Source organism: Podarcis tiliguerta (genome assembly GCF_965153285.1).
Source record: "Podarcis tiliguerta genome assembly, chromosome: 6".
NCBI classification, from domain to species: Eukaryota; Metazoa; Chordata; class Lepidosauria; order Squamata; family Lacertidae; genus Podarcis; species Podarcis tiliguerta.
Window position 1 is genome coordinate 77,394,949 of NC_139539.1, and position 13,114 is coordinate 77,408,062.

The following is a 13,114-nucleotide window of genomic DNA, read 5'->3' on the forward strand; positions in this document are numbered from 1 at the left end:
CAAGAACAAATCTGGTATGGAAGGTTGGTAGCTGGTAATTTATCATGAAGGGGAAAATAACCCATTCAGATTGTATACCTCCCTCCTTTTCTTCCCTTCCTTTCTTGATGAAAATGGGGTTGTTTTTTTGTGAATATCTTCATGTTTTCATGAATGAAGGTTATGTGACCTCTAAGCACTGCATTTCCTTTGGTTGTGGTTCATTTTATTGCTGCATTTTGATGCTCATGCTTTTTTTTTAAGGTATATGAAGCCACCTTGAGTGTTTTTGAAAGGTAGTGTAACATTAGTAAAATAGCACTGTTTCCCACATGGGTCATGGGCAGTGTTAGATATATAGGCTAGGCGCCCAATGGCTCCTTAAACCAAAGGTTACAGTTGCCAAAATGGAATGTCTAGTTGTCATTTGGGGCTAGACAGCTCTAAAGTCTTATTTTTCAATGCGGCTTTTTGGTTCTGATTGTGCAGAACCAAAACACAATGCATAGAATTCTATAGGATGTGTTGCTAGTGTGTGAAAACAGTCAAGATCCAAGGATCTCCAGGCATTCACCTCCTGGCGCCTGGGCATATTCACTTGGTTGCAAGTGGCTGATAGCCAGGTGCAAAATGTTCCCAGTGCCTGGTGAATTTCAGATGCTGGCTGCAAGTAGCTAGCCTTGCCTAGGGTGTGAAATAGCCTGGCACAGCACTGGTGGCAGAGCTTCTTCCTTGCATACAGAAGGTCCCAGGTTCAATCCCTTGGCAACTCTAGGTGTGGCCAGGAATGTCTGCTATCTGAAACCCTGGATAATTTCTGCCAATCGTTGCAGACAATACAGAACTAGTTAGGAAGACAATTGATCCACCGGTATGTTCCTACACCCCACCTTTTTCCATGGTAGACTCCAGCTAGCATACATAGCATTCCTAGGTGCTTCTCTCCAATACAGACCTCTATAGCTTCAGCAAGGTTCTTGTATGTGCACCTTCTGTTTCCTCATAATTCCCATCACGGGGAGGATGCTCCATGCCAAGGTCTGCATGCACCTCTATAGATGGAAAGATAATGCTTTTCAGAGCATCACACTTCATAGCCCCATGTGATGTGCATGGTGGACAGAAGGGGTGCATATCACTTCTTCATGCAAATAGGAGCAATGCAAATAGAAGTAAGTTTATGAATCAATATGTAGATTGTAGGCATACAGTTGCAGGTTGAGAGGGGATCTGGGAAGGGATCAAGGGGAATGAGTGCATTGAAGGAAATCATCTGAATCTTATTTCAAAGTCCTATGCAAATGCACATTCAAAATGTCATTCTTTCTGGCCCAGCTAGAATACTGAATGAATATGTTTATAGTGATAAATACTATGCATGTTCTAGATGTCTGTGTTGGAGTTTTCATAGGCTATTTGTAGTGGCACACTTTTTGGTCTCATTAAAGGAATATAAATGCTCCTAATATTGCTAAACCCTCCGTGATGGCTTGCTGTGGGATGCTTGTTTCTTTTGCACCCCGACGGGAACTGCAGCAAAAAGAATATATCTTTCATGAATCAAAATTAAAAAGCCACATTCCAGGAAAAACAGATTCTAATGTCATTCATTAATCCACTTAAAAGCATGCTTGTAAATTATTAACAGGATTATGCCATGATGAATTTGACTGTAAATCTGTTTTCTAAAAGCAAGGTTTTTGGTTTGGTTTTCAAGAGAGAGAAAATGCAACTGAAAGAGTCCCCCCCCCCATCACATAAACACATTTTTAAAGTGAAGTCAGGATTTTATAAACAAATATGCTACTTGAGTAGTTGGACACCATATTGCTGAAATCTTACAACAGTTATGTAAAATAAAATGGTTTTTAATAGAAACATGTTCTGGCGAAGCGCTTTGCAGAGTGACTCATGAGTTCACTCATTCATAGATGATTCCATAGGCAGGAAACCCTGATCCCAGATATCTATTTTTCAGTGCATGGGGTCTTCTAATCCTAACCATAGAAGGGCTATTAATAATACTTCAGCATTCTACGCCTGGTGTGGGCAGCTGGTTAACTCCCAGCCTGATGGGTGAATGATGAACTTGCCTTTGCTCATTCGTTTTTATTTTATTTTTAGCCGTTCTGAAGAGAACGATGTGGAGAATAATGGTGTAGCCAGTGAACAGCCCTTACAAGCCCCTGGGCTCATCAGCCAATGCCCAATTTATTAGGTTGCTGGCGCTGGGCTGCTCATGAGGGAGGATGTCTTGCTGACAGTGTTCTCAAGCTGGGGAAAGGGGGGGGGTACCATTATTAATTAAGAAATACCATTAGGGGTGGGGGAGCTTTGGTGACATTGCAGGTGCAGTCCAAGGAGAACGATGGCACTGCCATATACTGCAGACTGGCCCAGTGTACGGTGATAATTTTAAGATTAATTTTATTATTTGCCCTATCCATCTGACTGGGTTGCCCCAGCCACTCTGTCCTGAGAAAAAGCAAGGTGGGGGGCCCACAAAACCACCTGCCACCTTGTTTAAAATAATGGCAATTGCCCCTCCCCCTGTCAAAAATGAGCAAAAATTGGACGAGGTGCTGAAAATGTTTCTCCCTATCTGCAGGTTGCAAATGGCACTACAGAGGTAGGGGTGTGTGTGTCTCTGCTAACTAGATGAACTATCCATGCTGGGATCACATCATTCTGGTCCCTTGACAGCTGTATGGAGCCCAGAGTGGCTATTGTGAATAACAAAAATGACTAACCCGGATCTAAGCAATTATCTTGATTGGTCAGCATCCATTGCATTGTCCAGATCTGGAAATATAGCTGAAGTTGGTTTCAAACTAGCCAAATTACCCCCCCCCCCTTCTTTTTCTTTTGGTGTATTGGTTAATAAGAACCACATCAGGCATGCCTTTGGAGACAATACTTGTGTCCAGTTTTCCTAACTGAGCTTTGTACACAGCCCCAGAAGCTGGTGTGAAAGACAACCCATGCACAGCAGATAATTGTGTGCAAGGGTCCACATCCGGATAGAGACAGCTGGTCCATGCTTTAGTTGCCTTGCACTGGCCTAAAGATGGGGTTGGATATGTTTTCTCCACCGATGGTTGGTCGATTCATCCTTCTCACATCATACTGTTTTAAAGGAAAGCTGAAATTCCTGAAAGAAAGAGAGAAATCTTGCGCCTTGCAAATAAATCAAGTTAGTAACTGGACAGTTTAGCTAGGGGAGCATCAGCTCCCAATCTTCATACAGTATTTTACTTTGAAAAATTGGCAGTAATCCTAGATGCTTTATCTAATGGAGTGAAGCAGAGAAAGCTTGGGATAGAAAAATGTTAGTCTCTTAAGAGCAAAAGGTTCGGCAATATCCCCAGGCAGAAATATCCATAAACACATCATCTCTTAAGGTTATATTTTTAGTACTACTTCTTTTTTTTGTCTCCAGAATTTAATAAATCCACATGGGAACAGTCACTTGGCAGTGACACTGTCTTGATATTTAAGTCCTGACAGTGTGAATGTAATTATAGAGAGAGGCCTTTGAATGAATTTTAATAACATGTATGCCCTGCGAAGAGGATAGTTTCTTGCACTTTTTGGTTATTAATCTCCTTCTTTTACTTGGGTGCTCAGTGACTTTCAGTCTGCAGGGGATAGTCTGAAGTCCAGTTCTGCACATACCTAAGCAGATAAGTAATTTTATATCAGATCACAAATCTACAGATCTCAGCATGGCGAGAGATATAGAAGAGGTAGTTAAAGAAGAAGAAATACATGAAGCCTACCTGGTAACTAGGGTTGCTTTGTGGGGCTGGGTGATAGCTGGGTTTCAGCTTCGGGATATATCACCAGCGTAAACATGTGTAAATATCAGCAACCTATTATGGTTTAATAATCACAGGGCAGCACCAGTTTAAAAAGACTTGAGACTCTATAAAGCAGTATGCTAATGCAAAGACAAATCATCAGTTTTGCTGATACAAAAACTCACCCATTCAGAAAATGAATCTGCTCAAAATAAATATGATACATATTTCTTGTCCTGTCTGAAAAAAGGAGTCAAATTATACCAAATACTTCTATTATCTGAGTGAATACTTGCTTATTTCTAATCAGTTTTATGATCATCCTGGGTAGATTTTTTTTAGCGGTAGGAAGCTCTTCATTCTTCAAAAAAAAAAAAAAAAACCCAAAAGAACAGGAAGACTTAAACAAGCAATGAACTTTTCCACTATTGAAGAAAGAAACAGAGCCTTCTACTTTTGTTGACCATCTTGATATTCCAAATAGAAAAGTAGTGTATACTCATGTGTATATTTGGTGGGATTACTGCTCTTTTATAATGTACTTTGATCAGAATATGCAGGTTGGTTTTTCATTCTTGTCCGAAACCATTCAAGATGTTGCTCTTGGTCTATAGAACCCTCATAACTCAGGGCTCTGTTTACCGGGGATGCTATCTCTTTTCCTAAATCCCATTATGATCCGTAAGATCACCTCTAAAATCAACACACCTGCACATTTTACAGCTTTCCTGTAACAGCTCTCTCCTCCATTATGGAAACAGAAGCTGCCACCAACAAAATTGTGCTGCCCACATCTGACTTCATTCATTGGTTGAAATACTGACAGGCAGGAGCAGCCAGGCTGACTCACTTCACAGGAATTGCTTAACTTGAGGGCTAGAGACTTAACTTTCTTTAATTAAAAAGAAAGAAAGCTGAGAGTCTTGGGCCCCTGTCCAGGGGTGCCAATAAAGACTTTAGTGGCAGGGCACCCATGTGTGCCAGGTTGTCGATCCCAGCTTAATATGTTGGCGATCCCAGTTTAGTAAGTTGGCGATCCCAGCTTTAGTTTGTTGGGTGAATCTGGCCCATGTCAAGCATTCTGCTGGTGCTTTTGAATCCATGGTAGTCATCGTCATAGAGGTATGCAAAACCTGTTGCTGTAGTCTGTGCATGTTTCTACCTTGCCATGCTGATATTACATTTACCTGCAGCAGTGGGCATGCAGTTTTTACATTGGAACTAGAAAAAATATGAACATTTGCAGATACCCTAATGGAAAACTCTGAATAACTTTGCTGTGGCAACGCCACCATCATATTCTCAGAGTTTTAACTTGCAACCGCCTATCCCCACCCCCACCCCCACCCTGCTGCCAATATATGTCTTTGTGATATTTCTTTAGACATCTTTGCCTATACAGATTTTTAATTTGCATGCAAAAAAAACAGCAGCTACTTTTAATTACATGTTCCTTTATTCCAAGAGGCAGAAGGTAAGCCTTTTTATAAGTAGGTAGTTAAAAAGGCATTAGAAAGGACTCTTTATGATGAGAAGAGCATTTCCGTACAAATAAGGGTGGTGCTTTCTAACATTTGAATGTTTTAAACTCTCTTTATCTGTAAAACTGTTGAGAGCCATCATCCAAACTATTTTTTTTAAAGTTTTTTTTTTTTTTTTAACACCTGATTGTAGGAATCTTTCTTCTGGTGACTATTAGCAGTTGAGCTGCTCATGGCTGACATTTACAGAGGACTGAAGTGGCGGGGGAAGAAAAGAAAAATCTAAACAGCAAGCTACTAAGGGAGGGGAAAATGATTCATTTTTTGAAATGTATCATGTGTTCAGCCGCAGAGGGAGAAATACAGATTGCTGTTCTTGTAACAGATCAGAAGAATAAGATTTTGTGTGAAATCAACCCCTATGTTTCTTGTACCTTTCTCCACCTCCCTCCATGCTGATGTTCACAACTCTTCTCTCCAAATGTAAGGATGTGATTTTTAGTATTAGAGAGCCAAAACAAAATGGCATGCGTCTTATCTGCACCTAAACCCACACCACATTGCCTATTCAAAAGCAGAGAGAGCTCACTAAGCAGTACCCAGATGTAAAACATGGTTTATGCAGTACCATCAGTGGGAATAGTTACTTTACAGAGCTGCCCCTGAGGCATTAACACTCTAAATGCAGGGAGACAATAGAGAGGCAGGAGAAGGGAAGCGATGGGATCAATGGGAGCAAATGCAGTTATACATACTGAGGCTTCATTTCAGCTAGGAAAATGGCTCAAAGGGTTAAGCTCAGCGCCTTGTGTAGAAGACTTTATCTGAGGAGTATTTTTGTTATTGGCTTAATTCAGGCATCCCCAACCTTCGGCCCTCCAGATGTTTTGGACTACAATTCCCATCATCCCTGACCACTGGTCCTGTTAGATAGGGATCATGGGAGTTGTAGGCCAAAACATCTGGAGGGCCGCAGGTTGGGGATGCCTGGCTAAGTTCCACGTCATCATGCATGTCCAATTACTGCCTCCTTTTGGGATAAACTGCAGTCTCTGGGTTTGACCATTGTGGGTTTTTCAGCATCCCTATCTAGAACCATCCTTCATTTCTATCTTCGTAGGGCTGGGGGAGAGGCCTTCCTACTGTTTCGGTAATCATATAAAACTGGTAAGCAGAAATAAATAGTGCAGATAACCCAACTGCAAGGGTTATGTGTCCCTGGGTCTTGTCTGTCCGTCCAAGCTATTCTTTTCGGGGGATCCTAGGTTTCCCCCTTGGCCTCATGTTTCACAGAACAGAGATAGCATCACTAGTGCAGTAAAAGCAAACAGATTCATACTTATTTAGGAATATCAGACCAAACAATGAAATCTTCGACATTTGAGTATCGGCATCTGGAACTCTCTAGTGTGTTTATTTATGATGTGCATGCTACTGCAGAAATGCACCTATGCAGTCTGTTTTGTGAATCACGGTTCTGTGACCTTGTAAATAATGCAAAAAAGGAAACGCACCCCAACAAACGGAAGGCATAATGAAGAAAAACGAGGTGTGTGTGAACACACAACCTCTTGTAATACATATATTGTACAAAACCATTTAATGAAAAATAGTGCCAATTAAAAAAACAAGCAGCATGTATCTCTAATTGTAGCATGATTTGCTCATACAACATTTGCTTTATTTTAACCAAACACATGCGTGTGCGCGCACACACACAATTTCCCATACCTCCCTTTTATCAATCTTGTAGAATAGATTAAACAGAAGCATCCTTTGGATTCCCAGCTGGAAACCAAAGATCTGGAACATATCACTCACTCATCCTGACATTTTTATTACTTTTCAAAAGTGTCAAGGTTTAATTGTTTCTTGGATTGAGATTGGCAGTTTAGCCTCCTCTGGCAGAAGCTTCTTCCCAGCTAGTCCTTTGTTGTGCTTTTAACTGCTGACCTTGCTTTTTGGTGAAAAAAAATCCTCAGACTTTTCAACGTTGTTTGTAGTAGCTCTTCCAATGTGCAAAATGAGTTGTTGTGCTTGGTGCTGCTCTATACTGTCATCCTGGTTCGACTTTAGCTGTGAAATAGTTTTCGATTTAACTTATTATACACCACCTCTGTAGGATGGGGTAACTAGTAAATAAACCAATCAACCAATGAAGGAAGATGAGTAGCTATGAGGCATGGCCTGAGGCAGCAATAGTCAACGTGGTGCCCTCTAGATGCTATTGGACTACAGCTCCCATCATTTCCTGTCAGCATGGTCAATGGGGTGGGATGATGGGAGTTGTAGTTTAGCAGCATTGTGATTATTTTTAAAATTTGTATACCGCCCTATACCCGCAGGTCTCAGGGTGGTTGGCAGCATAAGATCACAACACAGGATATGGTGGACTCTCCTTCCTTGCAGGTTTTTAACCAGAGGTTGGATGGCCATCTCTCATGGATGCTTTAGCTGAGATATCTGCATTGCAGGGGGTTGGACTAGATGACCCTTCCAACTCTGTGATTCTGTGATTATACACTGACTGGCAGTGGCTCTCCAGGGTTTCAGACAGCACACATTCCCAACCCCACCTGGAGAGGCCAAGGGTTGAAACTGGGACCTGCATCCAAGGCAGATATCTGCTCCTGAGCTACATCTGCCCCACAGAAGTACCAGTATATATGCTGCTATTATTATTATTATTATTATTATTATTATTATTATTATTTTGTAGTTACAATAAGTTGGAGCCAATTGTGAGCACTGAACTATCACTCCAATGAACACATGCACTGATGGCCTCAGTAACTTGAAGCAGATGTACATGTGGGGATGTCATTGTGGTGCGGTCGCAGTAGCGGAGTTGGTTTCACACTCTTGCCACTGTGCCTACACCACACTGACCTCCCTGCCATCTCTCCCCTTTTCCCCCTTAGTAGCCTGCACTGACCTGGTGTTGGGAAGCCAGGGAAGGCAGCCCAGCCACACCCCATCTTGATTTGGGTTACGTCCAGGGATCGTAACCACTTGTCCCAGGCAAAATATACAACTGTCATCTCACACGACTGCCTGAAACACTATAGTTGCACCGAACATGCATTACACAGTGGGTGTCGTCATCATCATTACCATTATGCCACTTTTCCTTCAAGGAGGTGAAGGAAATGTGGTTCCCTTTTCTATTTTATACTTACAGTTTGTTTAGGCTGAGAAAGACTTAATTGCTCCAAGACCACCTAGTGAACTTTGTGGCAAAGTGAGGAACTGAAGTCTTATTCTATCAAGCACACTTGTTAGACTAGGCTTCCCATCATCCCTGACCACTGGTCCTGCTAGCTAGGGATTGTGGGAGTTGTAGGCCAAAAACATCTGGAGTGCCGAGGTTGAGGAAGCCTGTGTTAGACCATCCAACGGATGTCGCAGAAGTGAAAGGGAATAGTGCAAACCCAGCCCACCACCCTGAGATATGCTCTGGGAAGTAGAGTGTCTGTTGCTTCTGTGACTGCAAAAATTAATTACATCACATTAGGTCTACTAAATGCCTTGCACAGTTTAGCATCTTGGGCAGGTTAATCAAAGGACTCTTAAGAAACAACAACCATTATTATTATTATTATTATTATTATGAATAATAATAATATACAGTGCCATTGATGCCATTGAAACATAATGCAATCATTATTGTTAAATACAGTCCTGTAGCAACATTGTTAAAAAAGAATTTTATTTAAAAAAAGAGGCAGGTCTTGTCCCCCAAAAGCTTGCAGAGAAGGATGGAGGGGAGGGATGGAGATGCAAGAAATAAGGAAGGACAATGCAAACAGAAGCAGCTACACAACATTAAAAATTGTTGTGGTGACTATAGTGTTTCTATTTCAAATATTAGAGAATGATCCAACCCCCCCCCAAAAAAAAACCTACCAAAAAAGAAAGAAACCACCAGCTATGCTATAAAAAGAAGCTAAGCATTGAGACCCTCTTTTCAGCTATGATTTCTTTGCCAGCTCATGATAAAAGAGCTTCTTTCCAGAGCCCCCTAAGCGGATGCCTGATAAAATCTCTCTAATCTCATTTTTGTATTCATTACCTAGATCAACCTTTTCTTGCGAGTTTCTTCCGCCAACATACTGATCTGTCTCCAGCAGGTGTGGAAACTTGCAAGCAGAACAAAAGTAACGTGGCGCTGAGATTGTATCAAAACTGATAAAACGCTATTAGAAAACTTGAAGGCAGCTGAGAGGTGATCGGGGTAACACGAAATCCTAAGCTCTATGTTGCTACATTTGGGGGCATTGCGATATTCTCAAACGAGGAACGTACATGTGCTTTTTAGTCATTTCCCAGTGTGTGTTCTTTCTCCACTGAACTGCGGGAAAAATAGGAGAATTCTGTTGCAGTTCCTAATGATGTGCACTTGCAATTGTGGAGAAGGACTGTGGAGTACAAATTAACAGTGCAAAGTCCTGCTACTGTGTGTAGAGATGATCAGGCTATTTTTATATTCTATTACAGTGGTGCCCCGCAAGACGAATGCCTCGCAAGACGGAAAACCCGCTAGACGAAAGGGTTTTCCGTTTTGGAGGTGCTTCGCAGGACGAATTTCCCTATGGGCTTGCTTCGCAAGACGAAAATGTCTTGCGATTCCTGGGGTTGTGTTTTTTTTTGCTCCCCACCCGCTTTTTCTAAGGCACTAAGCTGCTAATAGCCTTTTAGCAGCTAATCCGCTAATCCCTTAAGCCTTTAATAGCCGCTAATAGCCGCTAAACCGCTAATAGCGCTAATCCGCTAATGGGCTTGCTTCGCAAGACGAAAAAACCGCTAGACGAAGAGACTCACGGAACGGATTCTTTTCGTCTTGCGAGGCACCACTGTATTGTTATTGTAGATAGGTTAGGCCTTGGGGGGGGGGTAAGCACCATGAAAATCTTGTTAAAATAATAGCAACGCAGGGCAGCCCCTGAAAATGAATTGCTCTCAGTATTCACTTGATCATTTGTTGACCTAATACAGCGCACTTGGTTTTCAAATGGTGGGTCACAACTTCATGTAAAGTGAGTCACCACAGTGGTGGCATTGCTGTCTTTTGGAGAGAGAGAAACAGAATAACACAGAGAGAACGAGAGCAGGGTGGGAGGCGAGAAAAATGTGACAATCGGAGAGAGGGAGGAAGAAATCTATGTATTTATTCGTACGACGTACATACATACATACCTCAACCATCTGACTGGATTGCCCCAACAACTCTGGGTGGCTTCTAGCATAATAAAAGCACAACAGAATGTGAACACTCTAAAACACATCCTATCAGCACGATGATTTCTGTTTGTTCCTTGGAACTTCCTTCACCTCCCCTCATGCATCATGTGCTCCCCAAATCTGCTCCAGAGGTTTTGGGGAACCCCTAGAATTGGTTTAGGGTGCGGTGAGGGAAAGGTCCATTGTGAAGGTCCTTGAACTGATGAGACTCGTAGCCAGATACTGCCCATCCTCAGGGCTAACAAATTAAAAGTGGGGCAGGATGGGATTAAAGTCAAGCCCTCACCCTGGATCTGGAAAGACTGGAGCCCGCTGATTAGGGGTGTACAATTCAGTCTATTTCTGTTTGTTTCATTTGCAAATGTTTCCATCTATAGCTCAGTTCTGTCCTGTTTCCATGTCAATCTACTCCCCCCTCCAAAAAATACTAAATCTACAGTAAAATTTGCATTTGCCTACTTGTTTAACTTCAAGACTGTATTTTCCAGTCTACACATTAATCTAGGGGATGCAGATCCAGTCAGCTTGCTTTGGAATTGACAAGGATTGGAGGCATTAAGCATCCTTGCTACTGATATAAGAGATCGCAGTGGGACGTCATAATGGATCAGGCAGGCTCTTGGGTATGTTAGGCACACAGCATTGAAGACAGGCAGGAAAGCTGTGCAATTTCCCCCTTCCATAACTCATCTGAAGAACACGGTGGAAAGGTATATCTCTAAGCACTGGCTGCCAAAAGATAAATAAAAATAAAATAAATTGCAAATTGCAGCGCCTTACAACTCTATTAACCAGAAGATGGGGAAATAGCCAGCTTTTCATTTTAATGAGATGTCAGATCTCACCCTTGCTGTCCCATGCATCTTAATGCACCTGGCTGGCTGCGCCGACGTGGGGACTCAGAGGCTTTGTCATTATTCGGCAGTGCCTTTCTCTAATTTCTTGTGACACATGGTGCTAAAATCCTCCAGAAATGTGAGGTGAGGCAGGAGAAGATTCTTGCAGACAGCCTTGCTGTGAGAGTGCTCATTTGCATTATTCATTAGGCAGGAGCATTGATTTGCATCTCGTCGTGGCTGTCTCTGTTTCGCGGCAAGAGAGTTCTTGAGATTACTAAATTTTTACGATATTAATATCGCCTGTTTGGGAATAGAGCATCACCATTGTCTGGCTTGTGGGGGTGTTTGGGGGGGGTCCCCGTGCTGATCACAAAAGGCTTCCAAAAACTCTGCGCCATCACCTCTTTATGTAAAATGCAGCTTTCTGCCGTTTAACCAAAAAATATGCTCCTTTCCTTCATTGCGCAGTTAAAAAATATATTTATATGACGGAAATACAGCCCTGTTAGCCGGTGCATCCAATTAGACCCTAATTGCAGGCTGGTTGCTAGTTTTATAAGGCAATCCTTCAGATACGCGGGCTGTTCCTGCTGCAGTGTTTGCACACTGTTTAATAACATCTGCAATACTTTCTGCCATTTAGGTTGTCTGAAGTACTAGCCTGTTAAGGACGTTATGTCTTTCATTCGATAGGACAGCTGTTCTGAAAGTTAAGGAACGCAGGATTGAGTTTCCTCCCTCCTCCTAAATCTCGTTAATTAATTTACATTGTGCTTAGCACTGAATCACAGTTATTCAATTAGAAAAGCTTGTGGGGGGGGGAGGGAAGATCTAACGAGTTTCAGACTCACATATGCTATGCACATTTTTTGTTTTCCTTGTGCGTGGCATTATTGAACTGTGCCAGGCTAGTTTATTTATAAAGAAACGAAGCAATAGCTTTTTCCTTCCCGTGTTTCTAATGGAGACAGTGTGAGTGCTAGTTAAAAGATGAGGTTGGCCAGCCAAGAGCAAAGAACAAGCTGCTCTACTGTTCTCTGATGCACCCTGAAGCATTTATACGCCACTATTCTTGTCAGATGACAATGCGCAGCGTCTAACAATATGCAGTATATCGGAACAATATACTGATGAATCCAAAAACAGCTGAATGAAACAGAACAAGATGGAAAACAATACAGCCACCAGAAGCTAAAGCAGAAACAAACATTTTAACAGCCAACCAAACTGAGGCTATAAAAACAAAACCCAATAGCAGAACCAACACAATTTTTACCCAAATGTTTACGAAACCACTAGCTTTTAGCCTGTGGCCCTAGATTAAATGGCTCAGGACCTCAAAGACCACCTCTGTATGAACCTGTTTGGAGCCTGAGATTACCTTTTGAGCCCTTCTTTGTGTGCCTCCTCCATGAGAGGTCTGGAGGGTGGCAACACAAAAACAGCCCCTTTCTGCAGTGGCTCCCCATTTGTGGAATGCTCTCCCCAGGGAGGTTTGGCTGGTGCCTTCATAATAATACCTTTAGGTGCCAGGTAAAAACATTATTCTTCAACAGTCTTAAGATTGGTGTGTGTGTGTGTGCGCGCGCGCGCGCAACAGAAGGCAATACAACTGCTGTATCCAAAGCCTTGCTGGGATCTTGCTTGCAAGGTGGACATGAGGTCAGAGAAATGTTCTTGCATGCTCCTATCCTCTTTCCTTCTTTTAAGGTGTCCGACTCTAGGGTTGTGCGCCCATCTCACTTAAGAGGCCGGGGGCCAGCGCTGTCCGGAG

General features: G+C 42.3%; 2 protein-coding genes across 12 annotated transcripts in view; one reads left to right on the forward strand and one right to left on the reverse strand.

The window, feature by feature from the left end:
* NTNG1 (netrin G1) overlaps nt 1-13,114 on the forward strand; it is a 203,985-nt gene that overhangs the window by 15,232 nt on the left and 175,639 nt on the right. The window lies entirely within an intron of this gene.
* LOC310679674 (uncharacterized protein) overlaps nt 7,181-13,114 on the reverse strand; it is a 74,998-nt gene continuing 69,064 nt past the window's right edge. Inside the window, exon 5 of the transcript XR_014512451.1 lies at nt 7,181-7,336. The gene's annotated coding sequence lies outside the window, so the exon portion shown is untranslated. The remainder of the gene's footprint in view (nt 7,337-13,114) is intronic.